The sequence below is a fragment of the Suncus etruscus genome, chromosome 20, assembly GCF_024139225.1.
Source record: "Suncus etruscus isolate mSunEtr1 chromosome 20, mSunEtr1.pri.cur, whole genome shotgun sequence".
Taxonomy (NCBI): domain Eukaryota; kingdom Metazoa; phylum Chordata; class Mammalia; order Eulipotyphla; family Soricidae; genus Suncus; species Suncus etruscus.
This window is the reverse complement of record NC_064867.1, coordinates 39,988,361-40,009,155: the sequence shown is the minus strand read 5'-3', so window position 1 is coordinate 40,009,155 and position 20,795 is coordinate 39,988,361. Positions and strand designations below refer to the sequence as shown.

The window sequence follows — 20,795 nt, the reverse complement described above, 5'->3', positions numbered from 1 at the left end:
TACACTGCTATTTTGGGAGAAAAAACACTGGAATTGTATAAATAGTGTAGCCTGAATTGGGTTTCTCATATGTTGGTACTAGTGATATAAGGGCTGGGTTGTTTGGTGACAGGGTACCTTTGATGGCTAGTAGTTTTTCAGCTTTCCTATCAACAAGGATGCCAGCAGATCTCTGTCTGCTATCCACTGTACAATCACAGTTTTCCTAGGTATGTCCAAACAGCTACTAAGAGATAAAAGTCATCCCTTGCTGAGAATCACCATTTAGGTTCACCAAAAAAATAAACACTGCTTATGTGGGTCTTGGTGGTTGTCCAAGCCAGCCCCTGACATAGGCTATTTAGGATGTTTTCCCTCCAGTGAGTGGCATATCCTGGGCTTAAGAGTTGATTCTGATCCATTCCATGTCTCTGAATAGAAGGGAACTCAGGCAGTTTGAAAACCCAAGATAATAATTCATGAGAAAAATCACCTTCAGAAGGTATAATCTCTTCTCTCTTAGGGTAGTCAAATGAGGTCTTTGAACAAAAGGTTTAGAGATTATTAAACAGTCTGGCTCATTTTTTTTCCATCGCAAATTGAATCTTTATCTTCGGGATGTGGTGTTAATCTCCAGAAACATGTTCTTACAAACAAGAGATTTCCTTATCTTGAGCTTTTGAAAGACACCCATCTCAAGTGTTTTACAGGAAAACAAGCCTAGAATTGACTCAGAGTTCATCTACTTACAATAGTATCTTCATCTGTGCACAGTTGAGAGAAATTGCCTGAGTTCTATAAAGGATTAAATACTCTCCATCTATCCCAATAGAGAAGTCACAAAAAAAGAAAATTTTTCTCAATATCACCATTACCTTCAGTCTGTGTGAAATTATTATCTCCATCTACAGAAAGCCAATGAACCATTTTAACTATTTATTCCACTCGAGCTGTCAAACCAAAGCCGAGTGGAAATGCCAGTAATTTACAGTGAGGTCCTAAGACTCTGTGGTATATCATTGATGGAAGTGTGAGCACAGAGTAGACATTTTTCATCAATTAAAAAAAATAACAAACCAACAACTGGCAGGCGAGTGTGGACCAATACAAGTAGACAAGCCCTCACTTGAAGGAATTTATATTTCAGGTTTCATTATAGGTAGTTTTTTTTACCATCTTCTGTACTTAAAAATTTGACAACATTGATTGTTTATTTCTACACCTGTAAGAGACCAGCTCTGGGTCTGGTACTGAGAAAGCAGAGGTCTGTATCAAGATGTAAACAAAATATATCTGTTTGCGGCTAATTGTTTATATCAGAAGAGAGTTGAGCATATAATTATGGCAGCTCTGTGATGTCTAGGTCGTGAGGCACAGGAAAACAAAGTCCACCTGACACGCTTTGAATCTGAAATTTCAGCAAAATTGTTTCTTTTTTTTTTTTTTTTTTTTACCATAATAAACATCTGCTTGGTAGAATTTCCAAAATTCTGAAGATGTTTGTAGAAAGAAATTCAGATGAGACAAGGTTAGATACTGGTGGTCATGATACAGGCTTTAAACATATTATTAAAAATTAAAAATTTTGATATTTAATCACATGACATTAAATTAAAAACAACCAAAAGGCAACAAATATAGAACACTTAAGAATACTAAAATGAGGGAGTGGAGCAATAGCACAGTGGTAGGGTATTTGCTTTGCACGTGGCTGCCCAGAGCGAACCAGGGTTCAATCCCTGGCAGTCCATATAGTCCCCTGAGCCAGGAGTGATTTCTGAGTGCGTAGCCAGGAGTGACCCCTGAGCGTCAGCTGGTGTGGCCAAAAACAAAAGCAGAATACTAAAATGAGTTTATCATGGCAGGGGGTTGGGGAAGAGGATTATAGAGGTAAGAAGGGGGAATCCTGAGACTGTGACGAAGGGAAGCAGACACTCTTGTGGAGGGTGTTGGAGTGTTGTCTGCATGAAACCCTATTATAAACACAATTGTAAATTTTGTTGACTGAATGAAAAAATTAAAGCTATAAGAGGAAAAAAAGGAAGAAAAAAAAGAGAAACTGCAAAAAAGTAGCGCTAGTAAGAAATCCTGTTTTTCTTCTGTACATACCCATTTGTTGTGACAACTGACTGCTATGTCTCTGGGCCCACATGCTATGTTGTTTCAGGCCTTGTAAAGCTCTCACTTTCTACCCTTGAAGGAACTAGCTGCAGTCCAAAAACATCATTCCTGGAGACAAGGCTGAGAGCATGGTGAAGGTTTCTGGGTGGATGGTGACAAGTGGCAAGAGAGTTCCTCTGAAATCTCAGGGCAGAGCCAGAAAGGCTGTTGGGGACTGGCTATCCAGTCCCTAAAGAAGCCAGGGGACTTGAGTGAGGGGGCTCGGCTGTGAATAGCAACAGGCTGACTTGGGTGGCCCTGCAAATTGGGAATGGGGCTGGCACAGTGGGGCTGAGTGTAGGAGTATTGGAAAAGTGTTTGTGGCTAGAAGAGGAAGCTCACGTCAAGCATGAGCATGGGAGGTCACAATAGAGAATGGGTTGACCTGTCTAAGGCAGCATGACATTGGCCAACCTAACAGAGAAGTGTTGAGCAAACAGGTCAAAAGTTTGTTCTAAAAACAAAGTCTTTTTGCTTCCCTTTTGCCTATAGTGTTTGATTTCTTCTCAGTGGATTAATTTAGGTAGTGAAATGTCCAGAAAATGGAAATTATTGGATTTAGGGGGTATGAAGGCTAACAAAAAGAGCTCTGAAACTCTGGATTTCCAAAAGTCTAAAGATCTGAAGTGGCATACAGAGGTGCATACATAAACCTTCTCCACTCCAGAAAAACTGGATGACACTTCAACTTATCCCCTTTAAGGTTCTGTCCTCCAGTCTGATGCGTGGGTTTTGCTTCCCAGATGGTGGTTCTCAGTACCACCGGGGAATCCCACAATTCACCCCCATTCTGACACTTTGTGACTGTGACAGATTTGTAACCCAAGAGTCAGGGTTCACTGCCATCCTGTCTTCAGATGTCAATCTCACATCTAGGTTGTTAATCCTGACAAGAGGTCACAGGTCACCAAATCCCTTCATTGGGGTTCACTGAATTCTAGAAGTGCACTAACTCTCTAGACTACTGCTATAGGACAAAGACAAATATTAGAGGATAAAAATCAATCAGACAAAGAAATGCATAGTGTGAGTCCCAAACAAAAAAATTTCCTGTCCTCCTGAAATTTGGGGTCTCCCAGGGAGCAGATTCACTATCACAGTCTCTGAAACCTTCATTTGGAAGCTTGACGATGATATTGGTATATGGGCAGATAGTTGTTAGTCATTGGATATGGAGGATTGTTGAGTCCCTTTCTCCTCCCAAAACGTCAGAGAAATGTAGGTGATGTCCTAGAGGTTCCCAGCATGCTGAGGTGACCAGGGTATCCGTGGCACTGCAGGACCCAAGTAGCAACATATCCAGAGGCCCTGGCATTGACATCAGCTCAACTCACTTGGTTGAGTCACCAGGAGGGGCCCTGAGAATCCCTGGGTACAGTTTGTGAGGGCCTCCAAACAGATCAGAGTTCCAAGTCAGTCATGTGACTGACTTCTCTAGTATCCTGAGGAGAGCCCCAACCTCAGTCTTGTCCAGAGCCACCTCAGTCATATCACAAAAGATACTTTGAGAACTGACATCACTCGGGAAAACTGGAGTTTTGGGAGCTCCCAGACAGACTCGTATGAAGACCAAATACACCATTCACCATATGCCTAAAGAGTTCAGCACCTCCCAGCTCCCCTTTCCTCCTCCTGTGATTCTCAGACAGTATGTGGTGTCTGATGTCTGCTGGCTTCACAGAACTGGTGCTTGTGTGCTACAAAGGCCAAAAATTCCATTAGTCACAATGTGATGCATGTGATGCCAAAGGCTGAGAGTCTACTGAGACTTCCCTGCATCTGGCAGTGACAACCAGAACCTTCCATGTTTCTCTGGGAACTCATTGAGTCCTCTCCCAATATTGTCCTACAGCTAGAGAGAATTGCATGCCTTTCCAATTTGCAATTCATTTCTTTTTTTTTTGGTTTTTGGGCCACACCCAGTAACGCTCAGGGGTTACTCCTGGCTATGTGCTCAGAAGTTGCTCCTGGCTTGGGGGGACCATATGGGACGCCGGGGGATCGAACCGCGGTCCGTCCGAGGCTAGCGTAGGCAAGGCAGGCACCTTACCTTTAGCGCCACCGCCCGGCCCCATCATTTCTTTACATGTTGAAAAATCTTCTGCTTGCCTCTGCCCCTTCTTTCTTCATCCAGTCCAGTTCATCCTAAACATTTCTAGAACCAGTTTTGCCCAACTAATTTATTATAATATGATTTTTATAGCCTTTGTTGTTATTGTTGTTCATTGAGGATTTTCTTCTAACTCACACATAGAGAAAATGATTTTGTGAACACTTATTTCTGATGTGTCTTTGATTCTCATTAGTATGAAGTCCAATGTTGGGTGTTGGGAAAAGTATGGTGGGAAACTGGTATATACGATATATGACATGGCTGACTCAGTAGATTCAGGATAAAAACTGTAGGCTTGGGGTTCTCCCAGAATTTTCATCCATCTTAGTGCTACATCACCACAAATCTAGACTGCAAAGCCATTCTTACTTTATAGCTACATCTCTGGGGACCCTTACAAAAGTAACCTAAAGAGGAAGTAGTATTATATTGATTTCCGGGCTTGGCTTTCCCAGTCGGTGGCTTGTGTGTCCAATATGGTCTATTGGCATCAGGCATACTGGTGAATCCCTCCTACAGTCTTTTGTCTGATTCTGCAGCCCGAGAATTGTTCCACTGCAGCTGACTCCTTTTCTGATCACAAAAGGAATATGTTCACAAAAGCTTATTTTTTCCAGAGGGCCCATGATCAAGGCTACAGTTGAGAAATTGGACTTAGGTTTAACTCTTGATCATATTGATATCTCTACAGGACAGTGTTTGTGGCTTCTACGCACTGCAGGACTGACATCTCACTGCAGTGTCACCTGATCTAGGATGAATCCTTCCAGAGGCTGTGTTCATTTTGGCTCTTTAGTTCTGTGTGACAACAGGGTTGGCCTTTTCTGGGATTAACCCATTGACACCTGTGAGTACCATGGGTAGCTCACACTTGCATGTGGCTTAATGAACACAAATTTCAGTGCATGCATCTACATGTTAAGGTTCCTCTTTCCCATTAGTCCTGGGAACATTAGAGCCTGTATCAAGTCCAAGGGAGGAATAGGCTCACCTTAGCCACCAGTTGCCCCCACTTCCTCAGTATTACAATTGTACTATATTTTCTGAAATACTGGGCATTACAAGATAAATGAAGCCAAACTTGGTCTAATCTGATGGAAGAATTCACAGGAACTTACTTATTTTTAACAAAAAATATAGTTTACAAGCAATGATAAAGTCAAAAGTTGGACTAAGCTTTGGGATAGGATGAAAATCCTTCATCGGTGAAAACCAGGGAAAATTACATGCCTTTAATAATTGAAGAAGCAAGTTTCTATACTTAGGTAAATACCAAACTTGATTTTAAAATCAACCCTGAAACCCTGAAACAATGTGATAGAGCATCCATGATGGTATCTGTGGAACACAGAGAGGAGGGTGAACTGACTGTCTAAGGGGACTTCTCAGAGACATGATGCTTGAGTTGCATCTTAAGAGATCGGTTATTGGGCCCGGAGAGATAGCACAGCGGTGTTTGCCTTGCAAGCAGCCGATCCAGGACCAAAGGTGGTTGGTTCGAATCCCGGTGTCCCATATGGTCCCCCGTGCCTGCCAGGAGCTATTTCTGAGCAGACAGCCAGGAGTAACCCCTGAGCACCACCAGGTGTGGCCCAAATACCAAAAAAAAAAAAAAAAAAAAAAAGAGATTGGTTATTTTTCAAAGGGAAACTTTCAGGCAAAGGGAACATATGAATTGAGTATAGAAAAAGCCATTGGCATTGAGGAATGCATGTTTCTAGGTCTGGCTATTGGTTGATGTAGCTGGTGAGTAGATCTATAAAAAGCAGTGCTAGAAAATGATGGCTAAAGGACTCTAATTACAGAATATTTCATATGTAAAAGTCTCATACACAAAGGAACTGCTGAGCATATTCATACAAATCACAGGGTCCTATTTAGCATTAGGACTAATTAATAACTTAAAGAATAGAATTTATCATGATGCATGTGTAAAGAGGAAAGTCTAAAGCCATTAACATACACCCCTGCCAGTTCTTTCTTGCTGAGGTGCCCTCTGGCCCCATTAACATATGAGAACTTGAAGAAATGTACTTGGCTGTATTTATACAAAAGAGGCAGGTTGCACTCACCGTTCAATCTCAATTTTTTGTTCACACAATTACATAGTTTACATGATGTTCTTTAGGGAGCCATGTTCTATAAATCCATTGTGTTTGAGCTTAGTTACCATAAGCTAACAGAGTTGGGTTTGTTTACCATAAACAAACAGAGCTGACATATCTGGCAAAAGCATTCCATAGTCAAAGCTTCTTCTACTAGCAAATAGTATTATTATAGTTGTCAGATGGTCTATTATTACTGTCATTAGCAAATTTATAAGGAGATTTGGCCTCATTACTTTCTTTCCTCCTTCCATAATTCCATGCTTGACCTCATCACCCAGGAAGAGGAGAGAATGCATTATGGGTTTGCTACAAATAATTTATTTCTTACTCTGCATTTAGATGATCTTAAAATCTACAGTTATAATCAGCCCAGAGACCATCTGAGTCACAGGATTTTCTTGGTAAAATGTCTGAACCTAGGCTAGAATCAAAATCTGGAGTCAATTGCTTACAATTAGGCATTGAATTTTCTTTAAAATTTTGGTACAACTCACTAGTGAAAAGACCTAGTACCTGGGGAGATTTTTAATTAATTTCAACTTATTTACTTAAAAATATCTCTATTGAGACCTTTTATTTCCCTTTGATTCAGTCTTGAAAGTTTATATAATTCTAAGAATTCATCATTTATTTTAAGTTTTCGTTCTTGGAGATAGAAAATTGTTCTTGAAATGTTTTGAATTTCTGAGGTGTCTGTTGTTATTTCTTCCGTGCTATCTCTGATCCACTTTGTCTTCTTTCTTTTTACTTGAATAGTTTAACTAAGCAAGTAATTAGCAAATTACCAAGTAATTAACACATTAGCATTTATTAATCTTGATTATTCTTTTTAAAGAAACAACTTCGAGTTTTATTGACCCCTTGTATTGTTATATTGTTTTCTATGTCATTGATTTCCACTCTAATTTTTATTTTCTTCCACCTTCTACTTGGAATACATTTGTTGTTCTTTTTCTAGTTTCTGTAGTTGTGAGAATAGGCCATTGATTTGAGCCTTTTACTTCTTCCTGGAGTGGCTTGAATAGTTATAAATTTTACCCTTTGTAATACTTTCAGTATCCAATTGGCTCTGGTAGTATTTTCATTTATTTTGAGCAATCTTTGGATTTATTTTTTGATTTTCTCTCTGAAGTAAATGTTATATAAGAGTTTGTCACTTAGTTTTAAAATATTTTGCCTTGGGGCCAGCAAGGTGGCGCTAGAGGCAAGTTGTCTGCCTTGTAAGCGCTAGCCAAGGAAGGACTGCAGTTAGATCCCCCGGTGTCCCATATGGTTTCCCCCAAGCCAGGGGCAATTTCTGAGCACTTAGCCAGGAGTAACCCCTGACCATCAAATGGGTGTGGCCCAAAAAACCAAAAAAAAAAAAAAAGAAAGAAAAGAATATTTTTCCTTTTTCTCACTTTTTTCAAAAGTGATTGGTTTCTGGGACTGGAGTGATGGCACAGCACATAGGATATTTGTCTGGCAGCTGACCCAGGTTAGACCCTCTACATCCCATAGGGTTGCTTGAACCTACGAGGAGTGATTTCTGAGTGCAAAGCCAGGAGTAACACCTGAGTGCCAATCAGTGTGATCCAAAAAGAAAGCCAAAAACCAAAACAATTTTTACTTTTGTGTCTTTGTGGTCTGAGAAGATACTTGATATGACTTCTATTTTTGTGAGTGTTTGAGTTGTGTCCCAGTTTGTAATCTATCCTGGAGAATGTCCCATGTGCATTGGAAAAGAATGTATATATTCATGTGTTTGAGGATAGAATATACTGACTGTGTCTATTAGATACAATTCTTCCTTGTACTCATTTAGTGTTCTTGCTTTGATTTTTTTAGACAAATGTTCATCTTTCTTTTCTTTTCTTGTTCTTTTTTGATTAAAGAACATTTTTTCTTTTTTTTCTAGATGACTTATTGGTTGCCTGTGAATTTACCATTTCCTTTCTAATATATATTTTATTTAAACACCTTGATTACATACATGATTGTGTTTGGGTTTCAGTCATGTAAAGAACACCACCCATCACCAGTGCAACATTCCCCTCACCAATGTCCCAAATCTCCCTCCTCCCCACCCGACCCCCACCTGTACTCTAGACAGGCTTTCTATTTCCCTCATACATTCTCATTATTAGGATAGTTCAAAAATAGTTATTTCTCTAACTAAACTCATCCCTGTTTGTGGTGAGCTTCGTGAGGTGAGCTGTTACTTTCAGCTCTTTTCCTTTCGTGTCTGAAAGTTATTATTGCAAGAATGTCTTTCATTTTTCTTAAAACCCATAGATGAGTGACACCATTCTGCGTCTTTCTCTCTTTCTCTGACTTATTTCACTCAGCATAATAGATTCCATGTACATCCATGTATAGGAAAATTTCATGACTTCATCTCTCCTGATCATTTTTATTTTCATTTTGCTGTTGGAAATTGTTTCAGCAGAAGTAGAAATAGTATGTATAATGCTATTAAAAACAATTTCCATTGGCGAGATTTTTTAAAATTTTTTGGCAGAACCATTGGCTTTTGACTCTGTGGAGAATAAATAGGACCATGTGAAGAAGTCTTTGGCACCCAGGGGTATCCCTGCAAGATGCTTCCAAAACCAGTTGAGTGTAAAGGGGCTGGATACAAAGGCATGTTAAGATGGAGTCAAGACCTGGGAGGCTAGAAATTCCTACTCCAGCTCCACCAGCAGGTCCCTTCTCCCACTGTGTCTCCTTCTTGCTGGTCTTGCCTGTGGTCTTGCTGTTCTGCATTTGCATGGCCTCAATCATGCTGATTTCCTGGCCTTCTGCTACCATGTCCCTTGTCATTACACCACATCAGGCATGAGTGAACACAGGATATTATTGGTGTTTTCCACTACCTTCTCTAGAATGACCTCAACTCAGCTCAATTCAGCTGCCAGCTTGGCCAAAATGTGCACCTTGTACATGGTACCAAGAAACTGAAGGCTCATGCTTCCTCTGAGATCCTGAGAAAGACACTGGACTGGACTCTGAGTGCTGACAATGCTAACAGACAACAAGGACAAAGCCAGCTTCCATCAGCCGGTCACAGTCAGCTTGGACCCATTAACTTCCACAGAGAAGGCCGGGCCACTGTTGGAGGTAATGACAGTGTAGATGATGTCATGAAGTTTAACCAACTGTGCCATTGGGCACATACTGGGCAAACTGACCCATTGGGCCATTTGTGGCTGCAGAATGGGCACTCTTGGATTGTCACGTCCATGAAAATGTTGTGCTTTTACTGTGCTGCCACAAACAAAGCAGATTTCATTGCCAATAACTGCTTTCTCTTGGTCTCTGTTAACTTGTGTCCTTTTAAAGCCTTCAGTATACCCATCAGAAAGAAACTTAGTGTGGATATCTCCTTGGACAAAGCTGGGATTTGATAAGCACCCCCTGAAGTAATGCAATGTTATGTGTAAGGCCTTGAATAAAGTATTTGTTCAGAGCATCCTCCATCTCTTCAGTGCTTCAGTTCTGTTAGAGCCAGACGTGATTAGTTTTGAAATTATTGGGTCATGAAAAAGGCTAATCTCACTTCCTGGTTGAATACCATCTTCCACCTGGACACCAGGTAGATGGCCTGGTTCTTGGGACTGGGATAGTCTCCCATTGGATAGTAAGTAGAAAGACTTGTAGGGATCCTCAGCATAAACTTGACACTTCATTGCCTGGCCATTGTTGGGGATATGAGCTTGACTGTGCTGGAGAGGGCAGCCTTTGGCAACCCAGATTATTTCTTGAACCAGGCCCAGGCCTGTAATGCATTCTGTGATGGAATGCCCCACTAAACCTATGACCATGCTTAAAAATTGTGGTATTTTTATGCCTTGAAGTTCTCAGGTCTTTTTGAAACATTAACCCAGAGAAATAATTTTTTTTATAGGAGACATTCAGGTTTCTAGACTTTTAATCACAAAAGTCTTCCATATTTCATTGTTCACCATTTCTGGGAAAAACACACACATTGAAGATTTTTCTGTTCCCTGAGATCAACTGGTTTGATCTTGCTATTGTTTGAGGTTTTAAAAAAGTTCTAGAAATGTTAATAGTGTACTTTATTATCATAATGAAAGTAGTCCCTTGAAACATAATTTGGGTAATTAGTATGTTTACTGGGCATCATAAATTCATTTCAGTATTAACTCAAATTCAAATTAACTTCATTATGTTTCATTTGAAAAAACAATAACACTTTTATGTCCTGGGATAGTATAATGAGATCAAGTAAATCCAATTTGATTTGGTGATTAGATTTCCCAAGACCAGGTCTATTTTTCTTGGCGTGTGTTACCTACTTGCCTCCTCCATTGGATAATTTAATATTATCTTTGTTTTTAGAAAACTAATACCCATAAACTAATATGCATAAACTTATTTGGTTAGCATCATATAATTCCACATAGCACCAGTGACTTGATTTGTTAGATTTCAAACATCTTGAGTTTTAGAGAGCACTGGATCCCTGATCTACTTCAATAAACTACTTTCAAATATTTTGTTCACAATATTCCTTTAAATTTTTAAATTATTGAGAATCCAGAAGAGCTAAATATTATGTCTATATATATTAATCTTGTAAGAAGTTGAATTTTAGGTCTGAAGATAGGTAAGGCACATGGCTTGCACATAGCCAATTCTGGTTCTTTCCCAGTTACAACATGGTCTCTAAAGCATGTTGTAGATGCATCCATGTCGGCCTTTCAGTTCTACCACAGTGACTTGAATATCTCTGTCACTGTAGAAACCCAAGTAGTTCAAGTTCCCTCCTTGGGTCTTGAACTGCCAACCTGGCTGGACAAGATTTTCTTACCCCTCCCTAAATATCATTTCTTTCTTTTTTTTTTTTTTTTTTTTTTTGGTTTTTGGGCCACACCCGGCATTGCTCAGGGGTTACTCCTGGCTGTCTGCTCAGAAATAGCTCCTTGCAGGCACAGGGGACAATATGGGACACCGGGATTCGAACCAACAACCTTTGGTCCTAGATTGGCTGCTTGCAAGGTAGCTGCTGTGCTATCTCTCCGGGCCCAAAATATCATTTCTTATTTCTTAATTCATGCAAACTGATAACATGTTAATATCAACAAATTATATAAAAATAAAACCATATTCTAAACTAAGTATTGAGAAGAGTGTATTTTTGACCTCTTTGCTAATCTCAACTGAGTTAATATTACTTACTTCTGCCTTCATTTGTTCAATATATTATTTTGGTAAAATGAACATCTGAATGCACATATATCAGTAGTTGGTGAAGGAAGAAGTGTTGCAATATCTCATTTGGAAATAATTGTGAATCTATGTAGCTCCAGTGAGTTGCAATGTAGAATCTGAAGTCCTATCAATGACTTTTGGGGTGCTGTTTCATTGATAGTCTCTGGTCTCTCTTGTATTTTGAATGGATCTCTTACCAGGTATGGTTTTGTAACCCTTTTTTTTTCTTTTTTAGTATCTGGGAGAGACTAGTTTATCCTATTTTGTACATTTTAAAGAAAGAAGCATCTAATACTTGTTAAAATGATAAGGGAAGTTCTGATAGGAACCACTTCAGTAAGTGTCCAAACTGTTGTCACAGGAGAGATCAGACATCATTTTGAGCATGGCCAAGGCAGCTGGATATTTATTTATAGGCACCTAACAATGTGAGGGGGTCCTGGGTGAAAATTGAAGAGGAGATATCAAATTTAGAAGTCTTAAACCAAAATAGCAGGATATTTGTTGAAGCAGACCAAGGAACAATGCCTCAATTATTGGGGTATAGGGAAAATTTGGCCATTTCATAAAGATTACCAGGTAATAGGAAAAATCTTTTATAAATGGAGATAATTTACTCATAGAGTTTATTATAATCACCATTGATATACAGAAGGAAAAAAACAGATGGAGATAGTCTGGAGTGATAGCACAGTGAGTAGGTCACTTGCCTTGCATGGAGCTGACCCAGGCATATTCTATCTCCAGCACCCCATATGGTTCTCTGAGCACTTCCAGGAAAAATCCCTGAGAGTATAACCAGTGGTGAGCCCTGAACACCAAAGCAAAACAAAACAAAAAGAAAGAATGGATGGATTGTATACAACATGCTACTGAGTAATCAATGGGTCAAAAAGGATTGAAAGGGAAAAGAATACCCTGAGAAGAGTGGAAATGAAATAGCAGACATAAAATTTCAGAGTACTGAAAGAGCAGTTCACTCTAAGAGGGAAATATGGAATGATAAATAACTCCTGAATAATATATAAACTCAATTGAACCCCAATCAACCATTTTCTTTTCTTTTTTTAAATATAATTTTTATTTATTTTATTTTTTATATATTTTATTTAAACACCTTGATTACATACATGATTGTGTTTGGGTTTCAGCCATGTAAAGAACACCACCCATCACCAGTGCAATGTTCCTATCACCAATGTCCCAAATCTCCCTCCTCCCCACCCACCCCCGCCTGTACTCTAGGCAGGCTTTCCATTTCCCTCATACATTCTCATTATTTTTAATATAATTTTTATTTTAATCATAGTAGCTTACATATCGTTGACAATAATATTTTAGGTAGATATTAACATAAAATCAGGGGAATTCCTATCACCGAATTGTCCTCCTTCCATCTCCATTCCCGTCCTGCCTCCCATATCCTCCTCCCTCATCCCGGGGGGCTGCTAGAATGAGTGGTCCCCTCTGTGTCTAGCTTACTACTTAGTGGTCTTACACCTGTTTGGTCTTGGTACCTCCCTTATTCCTCCTCCATTGGGAAGCAGGACTAGATATTTCAATTTATGTGGTTTTGTTTGAAGGAAAGTAATAAACTGGGGTAAAAATCAAATACGCCGAAAATGGGCGCAGTCCTTCTAGACCATCTAGACTAGGCTCTCATCCTCGGTTTGAGAGACGAAGGGGAAAAAGAAGGTGAAACACCCCAACAGTACAAAAAGACGTGTCCAATAAAATATCCAGTGAGCACTCCAACAATAAAGATAAGCACCACATAAAAGCCATGGTCTTGAGATGAAAAACATGGCAGAGCGCATAAAGGGAGAAGAGAAAAGAAGAAAAATAAAATAAAATAAATAAATAAAAGTGGAGACAACAACTTCAATAACCACACTGAAACAAAGAAATCGACAAATACTAGGTAAATAAATATATGAAAAATAATAATAAAATAAAAATGTTTTGCGCTTTTTGCCTCTTTTTTTTCTCTCCTGCACAGGCACAGTAAATATTGGGGTTTTGATAAGGAATTTCCTTGGCCTAAGAGATATAGGGTTTCTCCCCACTTGAAGTATATTGTCATGGACTCCTTTCAGGTTTATTTACTCTCCCCTTGGTGTTTGTGTGGTGTATGGAAGACTTCTGCTCTGACCTGTGTGGTAAAGTCAGGTCTCTGTATCTAGAGATCTCAGTCTCTGCACAGGTCAAGAAGTGGAACTTATGATGAAGTCTTTCTTTGTGGTTCTAGAAGTTCTGTTCCCTCAGTGTCATTTTAATCCGTCTTCTGTGGTTGGTGGTCTTGGTTTTTGTGCTGATGCTAGGAAGGAGCCTGGGATAGCCTCTTTTGTTACGTTACCAGAAGACCCATTCAGTTGCTATTGTCTCAGTCAGACCTCTGGAATTAGAGATCATGGTTATTGTGCAGGTCGTAGATCAAACCCTAGACTAGGGCTTTTTTATTGGTCCCAGGATACATACTGCCTGGTCATGGTCCACTAAAAGCACAAATGAATCTCAAAATTAATTGAAGGGATAAAAACAACAACAAAGAAGCTAGTGGAAGGAAGAAAAGGAAATAATCAGAGTAGAAATAAATGACAGAACAAAAAGTGAATTAAACAAAGAACTTATCTTTCAAAAGATAAAAATCAACTAAATTAAAACTAGATTTTCCTGGAGGAAAAAATAGTGCTTAAGCAAATAAACTAAGATCTAAAAGAGATGGTACAGCTGATATCACGGAATTGCAAAGGATAATCTGAGACAACTGTGAATATTATTTATCAGTAAAAAGGACATTTTGGAGTACTATATCTAGAAGATAGCTAATAGGAATGAATAAACCTCTAGAAACATATATATCTCATTAATGACTTTTGAAAAGAGAAACTCTGGAGCTAGAGAAATTGTATGATAACAGAAAGAAAATGGGAAAATTGCATTAGGGAATTTGTAGGGAGATGGGATTGAGGTAGGGAGGTTGAATCAGAAGCATTCCAAAAAATTAAAAGCTATGGAGCAGATAACTTCACTCATAAATTTCACTTGGTGTGGTCTTAGTTATCTTGCTTTTTTTGACCAGGCTGGTACCAGTTTGTTTGGCTGGAACCTCTACAGTAATAGGTGGCACTACTTGCAGAGAGCTTAGACTCACAGCATAAAAACATGTGGAAAACTGCCCAGGTCTTACTCTAGAGATATCTGTGCAATATGGACCAAGAAACTTAGAGAGGAATGCCATATACTTGGAGATTTTAAAACTGGTAGACTTCATGAAAATGAAGAAATAACTCTACCAAAGCAAGCACAGAATATATTTTGGATGGAGTCATATTTTATAAACACACAGAGACAGGAGCTAAGACTGTGAGTAGAATTCTTTGATGAGGGCATGTCTGCCACTGGAAAGTGAGTGCCTAGATATGGCTAAAGGTGTCTGCAATTTACACTTAGATTTTAATTTTTGGCTGGAATAATTCAAAGAGCTTCTAAGTGACCAGCTTTTCAGAAAACAGTTCTAAATGAAGTTTATATTTGAAGAAATTATTCATAGGTGAGTTTATACATGTATGTATGAGAAAGAATCATTTTCATTTAACGCATCATCATAATTTGAAAACAATCTAACTGTTCTCCAAAATTAGGCAAATGTTTAGATAATCCATGGTAAGTAGTATCAGATATTTTTCGCAGACATCAAAAATTATTACATTAAAATATAGAGAAAATATCCTTATTTAAGTGACCTAACAAAGATTTCAAAAATAATATTGAATAACCATGACCCCTCTTCCCCCAAATCACATCTAGTTTCTAGAAAAGAGGCATAAACTGTAACGCTGCTTATCTCATGAGATAGAATTGTGACTGAGATTCGGATTTAGTATTTTGTTTGCCAATATTCTCCCATTATTTTCTGTTGGTAGGACGTGGGGAGGGGGCCCTGGCAGTATTCTTGGTTAATTCCTGCCCTGTACTCAATGAAACATATGGGGTGTGCAAGATAAGTGAATTCTTTACCTGTTGTACCATCTCTCCAACCCATTCTCTTCCCTTTTTCTTATAATAAAAATAATTAATTTTTTTAAAAAAATAAGTAAACTTATCTCTTTATTTTGGATGCTAAACTATTGACAGGTGCATCTGTGATTGTTTAGCATCAGGAATAAAGAGATGTGAAAAAGATGCTAGAAGGAATTCAGTGAAGTAGCCACAGAATACGAGAGAGCTAAAAGTATTTCAAGAGACAGGAGATATTCTCTTCTGCCTCATGCAAAAATTGTGCTGCGAGCTTTCCTTCCACCAGAGTGCATTGCAGCAGAGCTAATGGAAGTTTCTGAGTGCTGCAGTGTTAGAAGCTGTTGGGCTTTCTGCTGCTTCGACATAATTTTTGTTCAGAGTCCAACCTGTAAAACTGGGAGTAAAAGTTTTTCTGATGCAGCCACTGAAATTCCAGCTTCCTGTCTGGCCAGTCTTCAAAGCAGAATACTTTTGTCTTATTTTTTCTTCTATCATTACAGTCTGTCTGAGAGGGCTATTGTACTTTTACACCTCCATACCAGCTAGAAAGCCGTCTGGTTCTCTCTCTCTCTAAATAGAACCCAGGAACTTACAAGCATTCTAGGAAATGCTGGAAACCCACGTGAGAGTTTAAATAGTTTAAATCTCTTTGTGCCATGGCTCCCTTAAGGCCATCTACCATCTTGCTTTTATGTCCTTCTCTTCAGTAGATTTTTTTCATGCTTCTCATCTCACAAATGAGCTAGAATGCTCCATGGCTAGAGTTACTTCATTAAAATCCACTTTCTGTGAACTTATTCATACTTCAGAGCAGATTTAGAAGAAAAGCTTTACTCTTGTTATAATGGAACAACACTGGAACATTATGTCTCTACCAGGATCCCTAGTGCTCCCTAAGAGAATCCAAACAAGATCACCCTGGGGGAGAGGCCCTGGCATCTGTGGTCCTTCATATCTTGATCAAATCAGGCATTAATGATGCTATAAGGGTACAGACAGGGGACAGAGTAATAGTACAGAAGGTCATGCATTTCGTTTGCAGGAAGCAGACCTAGGATCAATCCCTGGCAGCCCATACCATCCCTTGAGCATTGCCAGGTGTAGTTTTGAGTGCTGATCCAGGAGTAACCCCTGAGCATCACTAGGTATGAACAAATTCCTCCAAAAAAGGGGTCACAAAAGCAAGATTTCTCATTCCTTTTCAAGAATAAACCTTTCTCTACAAATGTCATAGAATGATTATTGAAAACAAGCTACGCTTTAAAAAAGGTGAGAGGATTGAAGAATTAAAAAATGCAATTGTGTATAAGATAAGGAACCATATTTGGTTATTTCAGATGTAGATGTGTTCTCAATGATTGAAATCTCTTACCTATATATTTTTGGTTATTTTGAGGCCATAATCAAAAGGTGCTAGGGCTTATTTTTGGCTCTATGCTCAGAGATCGCACCTGATGGTGCTCAAATGACTATCTGGTAGGATCAGGGATTGAACCAGGGTCTGCTACATGCAACACAAATACTTAAAGCCCTGTGTTTTCTCTCCTGTCCCATATGTATTTGCAAATATTCAAATGCAATAAAGATATGATAGAAACAAAAGAAAACAGTTTTTATCTAAGTGACTCATGACGGCACTCTTATTAATAGCTGTATACGAGCTTGTAAGTTGAAGAACAAAATCCCTTTTGAATCTCCTTTCCAAATATTAGGATGTTTGCATGACACATATAAGGGGGAGAGTTTTTTTTAATCAGGGAATAGAAACCAGACCATTTTCTGTTTCATTCCAAACTGTCGCTCACCACTGCTCTTCTGAGAACTAGGGTCTGGGATTTCATGGACCCAGGCTTGAACCTATCCATTCTCTGAAGGAGGTGGCAGGAGAAAGGCCTGTCCTGCTCCTTTCATCTTTGGTTTGAGGACAGTTCTTTTCAGCAAATGTTGGGGCACTTCTCCAAATGTTAAGGAAGTTGTCTCTCTCTGTGTGTCTTCCTTTCCAGGAGGCACAACCAGATAGGATCAGTGGTTATTCCTGGTTTTGCACTCCAGCAGTGCTCAGGAAACCAGATGGGATTCTGAGGACTGAACCTGGGTTGGTAGCGTGCAAGACAACACCCTCCCTGCTGTACTATCACTCCAAAACCTTGTCTTTTCCTTCTGGCATCAGTTCAAGCCTGCATCCTAGTTGATCTATTGATCTTACCTCCCTAGTCTTCCAATTTTCCCTACTTGGGAAATAGAACTGTGGCAAATGGTGGTGTTACCCCCAGTCTGGGCTCTATAATCCTAGATGGGACGCTGGTGGCTGTTTCTAATGATTCTCAGCTCATGGGGTGAACGGTGCTGCCTGGGTCCTGCAGTTCTTGAGAGGAAAGATGATATACCAAGGACCACCCTGAAAAATCCTTTCTTTTGGTTTTGTTTGTGGAAACACCTAGAGGCGCTCAAGGCTTACTCCTGCCTCTGCGTTCAGGGATCATTGCTGGTGTCGCTTGTCTCCCAAGGAATTTCTCCTTTCCTTGAACAACTCACAAGATGTGGCAAACAAAGATTCTAAGAGGCAGGCTCTCCACTTCTCATTAAAGAGAAATGTTCTACTGATTGGAGAGCAGCCATCTTGAGATTTCTTCCTACGGCTCTGTTTTACCCTTTGCATGCACACAGAAGAAATGAAATCTTATGTATCTACTAATCCCAGTGGAAGACAATGATCTCATCCTTCCCAACTGCAATTTTCTCCGGAACAGACTCATTCCCAGATCATTCATGGGTTTGTCACATGCCCTCATTATTTGTCGGAGGGTCTTTTATCTGAGTGTGTTTTAGATGAATAAAAATATTTTCCACCATGCTGCTCCAGACTCCATACAGAATCTCAGTTGTAGTTTGGCCAGTATCAAGCTGCATTTAGTGAATTAGGGGGTTCTTCTTGCCCAATTTTGCCAGATAATTTTCCGAGCGAGGGTTGATTTTCATGACTTTTTTTTATCTTCCCAGTTGTGGGTATTCCTTCCCCCCAACACCCTTACCTAGGATTTCTTTTGAGATGTTGATCCCACCTGGATGATGAGACCCACCCACATCTGGGTTGGGCAGCTAGTTTGAATAAAGAATAAGAGAGTCTGTCTGGGGAGCAGCAGAAAGGGAGACAGACAGAGCTCCTGAGAAAAAGACATGAGTTAAGCAGATAGGGTCAGAGACTCATGGAGGAGAAAAGCTAGGAGGGAATAAAGCAAGCTAACTCTGATGAAACTTTAACTGAATACTTGTGAATTATTTCTCCGCCATTATCCTGTGTTTTCAGACAGCCGGTCAAAGGGGCTAGAAGTGCAGTGCCGAGGAAGGCTTCATTCAACATGTGAAATCTCTTTAGACTTTGTATTTTATAATTTATAATTTAATCAACACCCAGTAATAGATGAAAATTTTCTATCCTGGTAACATTATCTTCTCACTGTCTTCTCGCAATGCTGGATCTCATAAGTAAAGGTAGAAATCAATCCCCATTCTAAAACTGGCAACATTTAAGTCCAATATTTCTTCAGTGGCAAAGGCATGAGATTTAATCTTCAAGTTGTTGCTTATTTTTTTTATGACCTCCGACAAAACTGAGTGTCAGTTTCTTTAATGTACAATCGGGGTTCTGGACCTGTTTGTGCAAATTAAATTAGAAGTTAAATTTAGAAAATTGAGTTCAGACTTTGACAATAGTCAGAGGTAACAAAAAGGAGGGCTCTTAGATTTTAGTGGAAATAATTGAAATCTGCCAACAGTGAATCATCTGTGACTACTTGAACCCATGATCAAAACAGAGCTCAGAAACAACGTACCCACCCCAAGAAGAACTGGTCTAGATGTGATGTACTTTTTTCATGAGACCTTGACAAAGATGCCAAACAAGGTTTCTTTTTTTTTTTTTTTGAAGTGGGGTGTGGGTGGGGAGGAAGGACACGAGATATTGGTGATGGGACTGTTGTATTGGTGGTTTTATATATATATATATACACATATTGAAAAAATAAAAAAATAAAAAAAAGATAAGGCCTCCCAATGCTTACCACAAGCTGTGTTCTTTACACTGACTGTATAGAAAGAGGAGGTACAGTAAATGCACCCCATATACACCTCAACACAGGCCCTTTCCTGGTCTGTATTGTGAATGGGGGGACAAAAAAAAAAAAAAAAAAAGAAAGAAGGAAAGAAGAGAACTGCCAGCTCCATAAAACACAGCCAGGAAGTACACCAAAAGTTTCTACCTTCCCCTTTGCTATTCTGATCTATCAACTTTGGGCTACAAGTGGGTGGGGAGAAAATCAGGTTATGAGTGTGGGTGGACAGCTGAAACCAAGGGATCTGCTGAAAATGCTCCAGAGACCCTCCCGTGCTGAGTGAAATACTAGATAAGAGTCTTATTGTCTCCAGTCTCACACTAAACTTGGAGCACTGGACAGAAATGGTTAACTCCTTGTTGTCCACAAGGCATAAGTAGAGTTCATTGAAACTTATTTTTTGTATAATTATTTATCACACATTAATTTCTACCTAAATCTCTTACCATTTTAAAGAAAAAATAATTGGCTTAAAACACTGTAAACATCTGGGAGTCAAGATCATGCCTCAAAATGTGCTTACACCACAAAGGCATTTTCCCCCCAAAACCTACTGCCATTCACTGCTATCAAATGTTCCCTTCTAGGGGCAGGGCAATAGCACAGTGGTAGGGCATTTGCCTTGCATGCAGCCAGCCCAGGACAGACCTGGGTTCAATGCCTGGCATCCCATATGGTCCCCCAAGCCTGCCAAGAGCAATTTCTGAGCGCAGAGCCAATTAAAATAAATAAATAAAGTTCCCTCCTACCCATTGATCTGCCTTCCCTTTCCTTCTCCAGAATCCTGGTAATTTTTTGAATCTGCCAGTAATTTATGTTTTATCTTAATGATTTTTTTTAATGCATAATTTTTTTTTATTTAAACACCTTGATTACATACATGATTGTGTTTGGGTTTCAGTCATAAAAGGAACACCACCCATCACCAGTGCAACATTCCCATCACCCAAGTCCCAAATCTCCCTCCTCCCCACCCAACCCCCGCCTGTACCCTAAACAGGCTCTACATTTCCCTCATACATTCTCAATATTAGGACAGTTCAAAATGTAGTTATTTCTCTAACTAAACTCATCACTCTTTGTGGTGAG

General features: G+C 39.4%; 1 non-coding gene and 1 pseudogene across 1 annotated transcript; one reads left to right on the top strand and one right to left on the bottom strand.

The window, feature by feature from the left end:
• Positions 1-10,163, bottom strand: part of LOC125997929 (propionyl-CoA carboxylase alpha chain, mitochondrial-like) — a 136,798-nt pseudogene extending 126,635 nt beyond the window's left edge.
• A 9,475-nt stretch (positions 10,164-19,638) lies between these two features.
• Positions 19,639-19,770, top strand: LOC125998456 (small nucleolar RNA SNORA51). Its single transcript, XR_007492024.1, has one exon. It is a non-coding gene; the product is annotated as a small nucleolar RNA SNORA51 (small nucleolar RNA).
• The last annotated feature ends 1,025 nt before the right edge of the window (positions 19,771-20,795 follow it).